Raw genomic sequence first — 12,673 nt, forward strand, 5'->3', positions numbered from 1 at the left:
CTTCTCACCTGATAAGACCACTGATAATTTTTGCAGTACTTGTAATGTTATAAACAGAAATCTGGTATTCAGTTGGCAAAGCTTCTCCAGCTGATGTAGAGTCAGAAATCACAGCTGTTTGCTATCCACAGAGAAATACAAGAGGAGAATTCAGCACTGAAGCACTGAAAAAGATGGCTATATTAAAATGAATTAAAGTACCATCGTAATAACACTGGTATCTGGGAGCTGTTGGTTGATCTGCTCTCTTGGAATAGATCTGATCCAGTAAAATTTCATAGGGTCATAATCTCCTTTTTGCTGCCAAAAAGGCAAATGTTATACTTTTTCATCTGGTATAAATCTTGATGAACACCATGGAAATCAATGGAGATAATCCTGATTTAGGCCAATTGCTGAAAGCAGAAGGTGGCCCCATCTGTAGATACTAAAAGTAGCTTTGATTTTTTCCTCATGGCCAATGATGTCCAGCATCCCCTAGGGATTCTTAATCACAATGGCAGTGTGCTACCTTACAACTAATCAGTTCCCCATGAATCCTGGAAACATATTAATTTGACTCATCTTTCAAGCACCATGAGGCCAGAATAATGTCTTACACTGACACGAAGGATGTGAACATGTACCGCAGTAATGAATGAATGAATACTCAGTGAAGAGAAGGAACTGAAATGTGCAAATGCAAATTGACAAAAAGAATAACGACACCTTTGTGTATGGGTTATTGATTACACCTAGAGGTGTATGAAAATTGCAAAATCAGCTTTAACTATCATTCATTCAAACTCGAAACAGTTAATGAGCTTAAAAAATGTTTAGTAAACAGTTTTGTGAAGAGAAATTTTTCAGGAGAAGTGGGTTTCATGTTACAAATTCTAAGGCAGGAAAGCATTTTCACAGTTGAATGTAATTATTCATAGTTTCTTATTTGTTCACTTCAGAACAAACCAACTTAAAAGTTTAACATAAAGCCTGGAAACCAAACACTGAAAGAAAGAAGCAGGATAGTTTTGCTGTCCAAGTTCTGCCTTAATCATTGAGAAGGATTAAATGTTTTGGAAAACTCTAGAAGTCCACAAATATTTTTGAAGTCTAAATTAACATCAGCATTTAAGGACTACTTACAAATGGATGTTACTGTCTCTGTGTAAGTGTGTCATCATTTCACCTTATTCCTCCTTTTTAGTATTTTTAGCTGTCATTTTCTGAGATAACAAGGTGATCATAGGACTGTTCTCAGCTAATGCTGGGCTCTCAAAGGCTGGATATCTCATTGAAAGTGTTCTTAAGCTTACACTTTCTGCAAAAGAACATCTACAGATTGGCTTCTCCCATATTAAAAAAGATGAGAAGTCAGTCCTTATCTCGTGAAAATAAGGTGGACTTCTAGAAGTTAATAACTGGGGAAGATCTCTTCCATTTATATATTTATATATTTAGAACCATAGAACACTGCAGAAAAGTGATCTCTAGGTGTTATTTCAATATAATAAGTAAAAAAAAAATAAAAAAATAAAAATGTAATGCTCAACAAATAATTTTCTCAGCCTTTTTCAGTCTTTTATTTACAAAAAGATAAATTTATTTTAAGTAACAAAATAGTTTCTGATATGAAAAAAAGGTTCTTTTGTACTTTAAAGAAAATAAATCCTATTACATAGTAAGTTCTTTGCTAAGTAGTATTGACATCAAACTTATAATTTTCCCTCCAACAAAGTTAATTCAACATGTAGCAATAATATGTAAGGCTAAACTATCAGCTGAGGCAAACTGGCATGATGTTTAAACTGAAGTAACTAAGTTGATTTGCACCACCTAAGGTTTAGGCTCTTGTGTTATAATGTTGTTTGATTCTTCTATTCTATGGTTCATAGGAAAAATCAAGCAATGTCAAAATGATTAACTGTAAATGGTCTTGTGTTTGATCATCTTTGTGCTTCAATTATAATTACAGAGTCAAGCCTAACAATAGTGTCTCTATAATTTCTTTATTGGCATGCAAAGTTTGCACAGTAAATATTTCTTCTCATCGCATTTTTTCCCTTTTCCAACAAGCTCTCAAAGCAACCATTCCAAACTAAATAGCAATTGAACTGGACTCTTATTATTCTGCACATACTAATTCTGCTCCCAGCTATTTTTTTTAAAGCATGAAATTCACAGATTACAAAGCCTACTGAATCATGTGAACTCATCTTTGAAATAAGTCCGAACCATAGATTTCAAAGCCCAAACTGACTTGAAACTGCAATTCCTCATCAAAGATAAATGTTTAGGGCTAGTGTTCTTGTTTGATCCAAGAGATAAGTCCTAAGTCTTAGTCTTCTAGAGTGAAATCTTGATTTCATTCAAGCCAGTAGCAAAATTCCTGTTGTTTGTTAACGAGGTCAGGACTCCAGCACCAGATTTCAGCTCCCTGAAGTTCAGGTGCAATGGGAGTTCTGAATCCACCGCTCTAATTCTGATGCTATGTTTGTCAGAAGGAAAGAATAAAGTGAGTTCATAAAAAGCAGTCTTCAAAGTAGTGTTACACAATCTTTGGTGCCAATTTATATGCCTGAAACTTGTAGATACTGAAAAGAGACCTATTGCATGTATGAGCCTTTGGATTAGATCCGATGATCTAATAGAGCTACAAACTACACAAGAAAATTAATCACACATAATGCATACCATTGCAAAATTTAAGTATCTTTATAAAGTATCTTTAAGTATCTTTATCATTTTACAATAATTTTGCCAGCAATTTCCTGTATGTATCAGTGACACCTTATTCCAGTCTTACTGAAGAGAGAAAAACATCTGCTGAGAACTACAAATTTTGAAATCAGTTATGAACATGAGTTTTCATTTCTCTCATCAGATATAGCCTACTAAACCAAACCTATAGTTCTCAAGAGTATTACAATTTCCTTTGCTAAAAAATATAGAGGGAGGGTTTAGTTTTATTTTCTTTTGTTTCTTTTCTCCTGAATTATGCTGAAGATACTGATGTAACAATAGATGTATGTTATTCAGGGTAACATTTCAGACCACATTTGTGTATGTATCAAGCAGACATGAAACTGTAGAAGAAACAAGACATTTTAAAAGAAACTAATCTGATCTCATTGTGAAAGAGGAAAGGAATTAACAAACTGAAAGAATACCATAGCAGCTTTAAGATGTGGAAATATTTAGACTTTTGTTTATAGTTGCTGGTTTCAATACTGTTGTTATTGTAATTCTTGTGAATATTAATTTTATCTACACATAACTGTAATCTTACAAATCTGTTACAGATAAGATCAATTAAGGAGAATGCAGATATTTCATACACTCTTTGTAGATACAAGAGTTTATTAGCTAGCCTCTTCTTTTAAATGTTTCATGATGTACTGGGGGAAAGTTCACAAATGTGAGCATCAGAAATTCTTAACAACAGTGTAGAATTTAGACTTTTTTTTAGACAAAATAATAATAGCAATAGTAATTCTGATCTTTCAGTAATTCAACAATGAGTTTTAAAACTTCTGGATATTTTTTTCATGCACTTTCTATAAACTTTTTTTTTTTCTTTCTTTGGAAATACATCTAGAAAATTACATTGAAGCTCTTGGGAATGGTAAAAAGAGTGAGTTTATTTATGTTATTAAAGTAAATAGAGAGAAATGGTAATGATAAAATGTCAATAGATTTCCAGTCTCATTTTACAGAATTTTAATGTATTGGACAACATTTTGAGGGCATGTAAAATAAATAAACAGATAGATAGATAAATACATAAATATTTTTGATCAGCTAGAATAAATCTTTTACATATTTTTTATTGTTTTACATAACATTTCCAAATGTTCTAATACAAAATTAGGAAAATAAATGGATAAAAACATTGGATGAAACTGGATAAAAACTAACCACGAAAGTTTGGTGTGACAAAAGTGGAACTACCTGTCAATATCTTTAAATATTATATATTCTGTATCTTCACCTTAATGTAAACAACAAAAAACAAACAAACAAAAACAACTACAACAACAAAAAATACTATTCAATAATTCCAAAGTAAGTCATGAAAGTCATGGTTTCAGTCCTATTCTGCTCTACTATTTTATTCCTTGAGTCTCTCTCTTCAAATATCAGTTGTTATATTACTCAGATCAAAGCAGCTGTGCTTGATAAAAATAAATTAAACATTAAAGTGTAAGTGTACCTTTTGAACATAAGACAATCAAATTGGTGGACAAAACACATCTAATCTCAAGTATTGAAGAAATTTAATTCAATGAAATGGGAAAAGTTTCTGACACTCCAAGGAAAAAACACATTAGCAACTTCAGCTATGAATGATTATATTGATTCCACAGTAAAATCAGAATAAAAATCATACACAAAGAGAAACATTGTACTACTAGATGCATGTTGTTCCTTTTCTTTTTCATCTACCTGAACTGGATAATACGAAATACCAAAAGCCATATTCACAGTGACTCAACTTCTTCAGCACCAAAATAAATAATTAAATAAATAATGTAGGCCAGATGCCTAAAATTATTCTGTAGTCAATGAAAAAAAAAAAAAAGATGTATAATTGGGTCAAACCATCCCATTCCATCACATTCTGTTGGCCATTTCTCACAGTACGAAGTGTAGTGAAAAAGTGACTTGGGAGCAGTGATGCTTATTATAGTTATTTCCACTTAGCATTCTTCTTTTATTTTGTCTTGTGAACAGAGAGTTCCTTCAGACACTAAAACAACAGTTAAGATCAGGAAAAAATAATAAACTACTCCAGACTAGAAAGGATCATAATTTATCTTCTGGTAAATTAGTTATAAAATGTCACCTTCTATATCAAAGAAATCAGAGAAATCTTCAGCACATGAAATGAAGCTTCACAAGGAAACAGTTACAGCTGAAGACCAATGGTCCCAAGCAAAATTGCTTGTTCAGTTACTCAGCTGAACAATGGGCTTAAATTAAGGATAGTTTAATGGTTGTAGGAATTACCTGTAAAGGAAGTCAGCATGTAATTTTCAAGGTAGTTTCGATAACGGTGAGAAATGTGTGCCAAACCTTCAGCACATTGTTGAATTGGACCAGTTTTGTCAGTTGTGTCAGAAACAAAGAAGAGAACAATAAAATCCTCAATCTGAAACATAAGCTCCCACTTCAGCACAGTAAATTCTTCATCATTTGGTGTCTGGGTAAAACAGTCCGCTATAGGAGTGCAAATACAGTATGACTTCATTGATTTGGTTTAGTTACCTTGTTTTGGTGTTACGTTGTGATTTTCTTCTACGGTTAAATAATAAATACTATTGTTCTAAGAGTACTGTTTTTGAACTACTGTAATACTACTTGAGTAAGGAAGGAGAAGGGAGGTTTAGAGTGACACAAGCACAAATGGACAGATGTCCATGGGCAGCCCTTTATAGATGAAGTCTATATACTTCTAATAAATAACAACACTTTAATGTCAAATGTTCTTTAATACACTTTGTGACCATGTCCATACATTTCCTTTTCTTTATGTTAATGTACTTACCATACAGGCTTTGAATGAGTGAACTCACACACATACACTTGGGAATCCCAGATAAAATGCATGTGATTTAATGCAAATATCTCTAACACAAATATCAACATAGTCCATGGGTCCATATATAGTCAAAATAGTTGGACAGGTATTTCTAGGTCCTACTGCATTGTAAGATAAATTATTAGCATTAGATGAACCACACCTAAAAACACCTTTTTTTTTTTTTTTTTTTTTTTTAATTGACTATAAACAGGATTCAGGGTGGTGAATTTAGGCTTCAGATGAGGGAAATAGTATTAACATATAACTACACAAGTTCCACCTTTGTCTTAAGCAAAACATTTCTAATCTTCTAAAGATTGAAGTTTTGGCAAGAGCTCTTCATAAGAATAGCTAGGGTTAATTTCCTAACTGGATTTAACAAGTGTATTCAGAACTGTGTGAATAACATTATATCAAATATATTTCATACAGTAGAAGACATACTCTCAATGGTATTTCATAAACATATACATAAATCATCAACAGCCAAGCTGTATAAGAATAACTTAACTGAGAAATTCTGTCTTGGATTTATTTTTCCTTTCTGCTTCTTATGAACAGTTTTAGCAGAGTGAAAATTGTCTCTGTTTCTTATGGATCAGCTCTGCTTAGAACACACTAATAATGGTTCACATTCCTGATTAACATAATAGTTTGAGATAACACTTCTTAAGTTAAGAATGTTATTCACAGTTCTACATGAAACTCAGTTGTTCTGGGCAGTGTGTTATGAGAGGTTTTTCTTTTTCTTTCTTTTTTTTCAGCTTCTGTCCTTGTGCAGAAAGTGGAGACCAAGATCTGAACAGAACTAAAACCTGACAGTGAAGCTAAATAAAAAGCACAGTCCCATCAGGTTTCAAATTAGAATTCAGGTTTGCTGGACAGGCTCCACAAACTATCAGGTCTTTAGCAATAATTTTTTTTCAAAATGGGTCCAGAAAAGTTCAAAACCAAATAAAAAGTCTCATTATTTTTTCTCTGACTTATATGTGGTAGCAGTTCTGAAATACTTGAGGAAAGACAGGCGAATACACTAAGGCCACAGGACATTATTACATTCAGAAAATTGAAGCTGAAATTTTATGTTTTGGAGGGTTGGAGAATCATGCTGATCATGGATGAAGTAATGGGAAAGCCTTCCCTTCCCTTCCCTTCCCTTCCCTTCCCTTCCCTTCCCTTCCCTTCCCTTCCCTTCCCTTCCCTTCCCTTCCCTTCCCTTCCCTTCCCTTCCCTTCCCTTCCCTTCCCTTCCCTTCCCTTCCCTTCCCTTCCCTTCCCTTCCCTTCCCTTCCCTTCCCTTCCCTTCCCTTCCCTTCCTTTCTTGGAATGAAGGTACATGGACAATTCGATACTGAAATGAGCTAAGATTAGCATTCACTGAAAAAACACCTCAACACCAACAACAATGGATACAAGTTATGTCTTTTTATTTCCTTCATTTATTTTTGAAATATTGAAGAAAACAAGAAGAACACAAATAGTGAAACAGGTAAGGAAGTAAATAAATAAATCCATCCTAAAATCTCACAGATAGATAGAGGAAATCTGATTTTTCAGACAGTAATCCTCCTTGCCCCTGTTAACCTTCTTTCGTTCTTGTCTTATTATTGTTGTTATTGCTGCTATTGATGATAATAAGAATAAAGGCAAAATATTCCCCCAAACTGCATGGAATACTGATAATGCAGTCCATGACCCCTAAAATATATAAGGGGGTATGTGATAGGACATGTTTAAACAGTGCCTCTTTGGTGAAAGTTTCTACCAGATACTGTAAGTCGATTCATAAGAAGTTGACTTAACAAAAGGTTCTGTCAAATCTTAGCTCTACTTACGCCATCCATGCACGGTGTGGACAAGTGCAGTGGAGTTTAAATTAATCTACCTCAAGGGCAGATGAATGACAGCCGCACAGCAACTAGGTCTGTAAACCACTGGAGCTGGTCTTCATGTCCTACTCTTGGACCTATGTGAAAACAAGACTCAAGAAAATACATAATCTTTTGTGCTGGACTAATTCACGTGCACTTGGTGGAGTAACAACAGAGTCTAGTCTTGTTCATGATCCAAGAACAGAGATGGAATTATTCCAGAAGAAACTTGGATCCATGCAGAACTAAAATATAAATAAATGCTATTATTTTCTATCAGCATAATTTGAAAACCAACACTGCAACAACTCAGTAAAACTTGTGCTATCACTAAAAGTACTCCCACACAGATACAATTTTTATGAGTAGGAGCTGAAAACGAAACTGGATAATTATGTGTTATTATGACAATATCTATTTCTATATTTATACTATGTGAGATATTCCTTATCACATGTATACATACAGCTGTAAGTAGATGTGTGGGTGTGTGCATGTGTTTGTGAGCACTTCAAAAATGTCTAAGGTAATTTTATTTTTAAAAAGTAGTAAAAAAAAATCAAAAAAAAAAAATCACTAGCATTCCTATTTCCAGCCTGAAGCACATTTTTACAGCTGAAAATAGGGTCTTATAATGAAAATGCTGACACAACCTTAACTATAGAGATGCTAGCAGGCAATGCTATAATAAATAATGTGGGAAATATTTTACACTTCAAGGCAATTACATGTTCAGCCATCTTTAGGATATCTGGGCCATGAAGGGTAGGGATTAGGTGTGCTTGACAAGTGTAAAAGACCCATGACTCATGACTGCTAGAAGGCACAAATGAATTACAAAAGCTGAGAGAAAGCTTTGTAATCACATAGCATAGGTAAAATATTTTTTATGTGAGGGTAGATAAGGATCAGGTAAATGTAAAGATACACACTCTAGATTCCACTGAGTTTGCTTTTTGAAGAAATGGTGAAAGTTGAGCTATATCTATTGTCCTAACTTGCCTGACAACCATTTGTGCATTTCTCTATGCCATAAATATATGACTTTAATATGCTTTGAAATGAAAGTTCAGATTTGTAAGAGGACAGGACTGCATAGGACCAACAAGGTCATTGAGTTGGTTCTCACAGTGGTAGAGACTCCTGCTGGAGCACTACATTTACAAAGACCCTTTAGAACTGCTTCCTCAATCTTCACCCATCAGAAACATTCCAATGCCCATAAAAGCTTTTTAATTTGTTAAATGATAACCAAAAGTCTAAGGCTTGTGAAGCATCTATTTCCTTTTCTGTGCTTTGTTTCTTGATGAATCTTGGATTTGTGACCGTTTCTTACCAGGTTTGTGATCTGTTTTACTGTCCCCTGTACAGTGCCTAGCAGAAATGGGTTACAGTCATCTGATGGCCAAACACTGCAGCACGGACACTCTGCAAAACCATGGATACAGTGGCATTGCTATTACCATATGAACAGAACGTAATGTTACAAGTCTGAAAAATAACTGAAGTGGGGAAGGCTGCATTGCCTCCAGTCCTGAACTTGGGGAAAAAAAAAAAAAAAAAAAAAGACTTTTAAGAGCCATACAGACAGGAAATAATGGAGCACCTGAAAGGTTGGAGTTAGACATAAGCCCTTTCTGGTCAACAGGGAGAATTTATATATTTTTAACACTGGTATCTAGCTAATCTCCACCACACTGTTCTCTTACTCCCCCTCCTCAGAAGAACAAAGGGAGAAAAAATAATGAAAAAAACCTTGTGTGTTGAGATGAGGACAGGGAGATTGCTCACCAATTACTATCATGGACAAAAGAGACTCAGCATAGGGAGATTAATATAATTTATTGCCTATCACTAGTAGACTAGAACAGCAAACCTTCACCCCATCCATCCTATTCTATGTCCTCCGCCCGAGCTGTGCAGGGAATGGGAATTGGGGCTGCATTCTTTGCCTGATGCTTTCTCTCCACTGCTCCTTCACAGTCACTCTTTGCCCCTGCTCCACATTGGGTCCCTTCCTGAGCTGATCCTGCAAGGGCTGCCCACAGGCTTTCCAAGAATTGCTCCCACACAGCTCCATACCACAGGGTCCATCTGTCAGGAGCAAACTGATGTCGCCCAAGGGTGGCAGCTCCCCCCAGTCCCCCTGCTCCTGCATGGGCTCCTCTCCATGGGCTGCAGCTCTGGCCTGGGGCCTGCTCCTGAAGGGGCTCCTCCATGGGCTGCAGCATGGAGATCTGCTCCATGTGGGACCCAAGGGCTGCTGGAGGACAGCCTGCTCCACCAGGGGCCTGTTCCAAAGGCCACAGGGGAACTTCTGCTGCAGCACCTGGATCAGTTCCTGTCCTCCTTCTTCACTGACCTTGGTGTCTGCTGTTCTCTTCAATTTCTCACTTCTCCCTCCCAACAACATTTTTTTTCCTTTTCTTAAATCTCTTCTCCCAGAGGCACAAGTAGTGTCACTCATTAGATCAACTTTGGCCAGCCCCCCAGCTACAAAAGCCTTGTCATGTAAACCCAATACAGAAAGTCTACACCATAAAGAGAATGAAATATCTTTCACATTAGATGTTATTTTCAAGTGAGACAAAGCACCTCATGGAGGTGCCCATTCCTCTGCTCATTAGGAAGTCATGCTTTGAACCTGTAGATGCCTAAATTGCAATGGGTGAGCCGCTCAGCTAGTCTCTTGGTTTATCTATGCTATACTCTAGTCAAGAGTAATTGGGTGTTGGAGTCATTTTCTTGGCATCTGTCAAACAAGCTCGGGCTTTTCAGTTTAAATCCCACAGCAAACAAGTACTTACCTGTGTAATTATGATGTTAGTAATCTCTGTTCCTCAAGAAGGAGGAGCTGTCCTGCTCTGTCATTTACAGCAGGTCCATCCAGAACATCCTTCTAGAGAGGGACAAGAGAGATAACTTGACTATTTTTCATGCCTGCTCCTGTCTAACATATCTCAAGTGTTTTGAAGTGCTTATTATTATGGTTTCCAAGAATCTGTTCTGGTGTAGGGGGTCTGAATTTTCAGAGCTATTTGTCTGAATAGACAAATATCTGCTTTCGAAAGCAGATACACTAATCTCTCATCAAAAGCAAAAATGCAATAAACCATTACCCTCCAACACCTTTTGACTTAAACTGTTAACAGATCTTTAAAAAAAATATCAATCTTAGACCAAGTTTTCCTATGACTATGCATGACTTCATCTGGAGTTTTATTTCAGATGTATGACAGAATATAATATTTATTTATTTATTGTTATCTGTTTCCATCATTTTATTTCTTATTTTCATCAATTTTGGCTATAAGAAATGCAGTAGATAATGAGGAACAAGTATAAAACAAGCAAGAAAATCAACTTCTGTTTGGTTACCTTTTCCACAGAAAAACATGAAAAGTTTCAAAGCCCGCTGTTTAAGGAACTCCCACGAGGAAGGAGGCAAGGAAGGGAGAATGGAGGGTTGACTACTGTAAAGCAGTTATAAATGTTCTTCTCTGAAATTCAATAAGGACTTTGTCATTGAATATTATGTGCTCAAAGTTTTACTCAAGTGCTTTATTCTCTCTAATTTCCATCATATTTGGGGAATCCTACTGCCATTCAAATCTTGTTAGCCTTGCCCCTTTCAACTGATTTGAAACTCCTTCACTGTCACAATATAACAGCTACCATGTAAAATGATGAATATTCAACTTCCATATTAGAAGTCACTATGAGTACTGAGACAGATACATACATTTCAGTACATAACAGGATTGGGTAATAGCACTATAGCTAAACACACTTAAAATAACATGACACCAATTTATTACCATTAGAAATACAGCCTTTGGAAAAGACCCTAAGCATTATGTTAGCATTGATATGTCAATCCTTTATTTGAAGGATGGCAAGACTGAATCCCAGCACAGTCTTAATTAACAGAAAATAATTAGCATCATTTTCCCAGCTGTGAATTTGAGATTTTTTTTATTTTTTTTTCCAACAGAATCCATTGATTGATAATTAAGGAGGAGTTAGTTATAATAAAACTCCCAGTATTGCAATTTCTAATTGGCCTTTAAGGACATTTTACAGTTAGTTACTTTGTTCCAGGCGTTTTCTGGCATTATTTTTTTTTTTTTTTTTTTTTTTTTTTTCCTTTTAGACATGCTTTAATAAGGAATCTGTTCTCAGTGAGGCAAAAAGGATGCAGCTGAAAAGAAAAACACACTGTAAAGTTACATTTATAAATTAAAAAAAAAAAAAAAATACAGTCCATGTGATTTGTCTGGGTAATAATTGACGTCAAGTGAACGTAAAAAGCTTAGAAGTTTGGTTTGAATAACCCCAAATTTGTTTATGTAAATGCTTAACTTGATGAACAGCGAATGTTCCCATTGGCTTCAGTGGGATGAAGCATCATGTGTATAGTTAAGCAGATATATGTATATCCTTCAAGGAATGCTGCCCTAGGCTGGAAATCTTATAGGAAAGTATTCAATTCAGGACATGTCTACTTGTTTCATATTTCCTGATAGTCCTCAAATACTGCTCGTATGGTGTCCCTTGAGGCACCAAAATTTTCTTTTAGTAATCCTACAAGTAGAATTGATTTAAAAGCATACATTTAATGATTTTGTAACATTTGTTCATTGACATAATTTTGAATTATTTTCTAAAGCTATCAGAAAATTTGAAATTTTTAATAAAAACAGCATGTGACTTTTTACTGTTTTCTCCATTTCTTTCTTTTCCCTCATTTCTATTTATTCTCCATTTTGCAAAGCAAGCTGAAACAAAATAGAGAAAAAAAAAGAGAGAAAAAAAAAAAGAGAGAAAAATCTTATCTATCTGCATACAAAATTATTAGAAAAATACTTCACTTAACATTAATTTTACACAAAGAAGATTTTTCTCAGAAAAAATAATAATCAATGAAAACTGTCAGATTTTTATGTATTGGATAAACAGTGAGTGCAATTGCACATGCAAATGCAATAATATTCCTAAAAACAATTTTTCATGTGCCAATGAAATTGAGATCAAAACTGCTTCATAATGTTATAAATGCATGTAAGTGTAATCAGACCTGGACTTGCATTTGTGTTTTCTGTTGCCACTACTCAATGACTTTAGCTTGCCTAGGCACATAATTAATGGTGCATTAAAATCTGTTATAGGCAAAAAAGACATACGGTTAGTTTTGTTGTTGTTTCCACTGATTCTTTTCTGTTTCTTTCTTGCCCCATGTG

Source organism: Aythya fuligula, chromosome 3 (assembly GCF_009819795.1).
Source record: "Aythya fuligula isolate bAytFul2 chromosome 3, bAytFul2.pri, whole genome shotgun sequence".
Lineage (NCBI taxonomy): Eukaryota > Metazoa > Chordata > Aves > Anseriformes > Anatidae > Aythya > Aythya fuligula.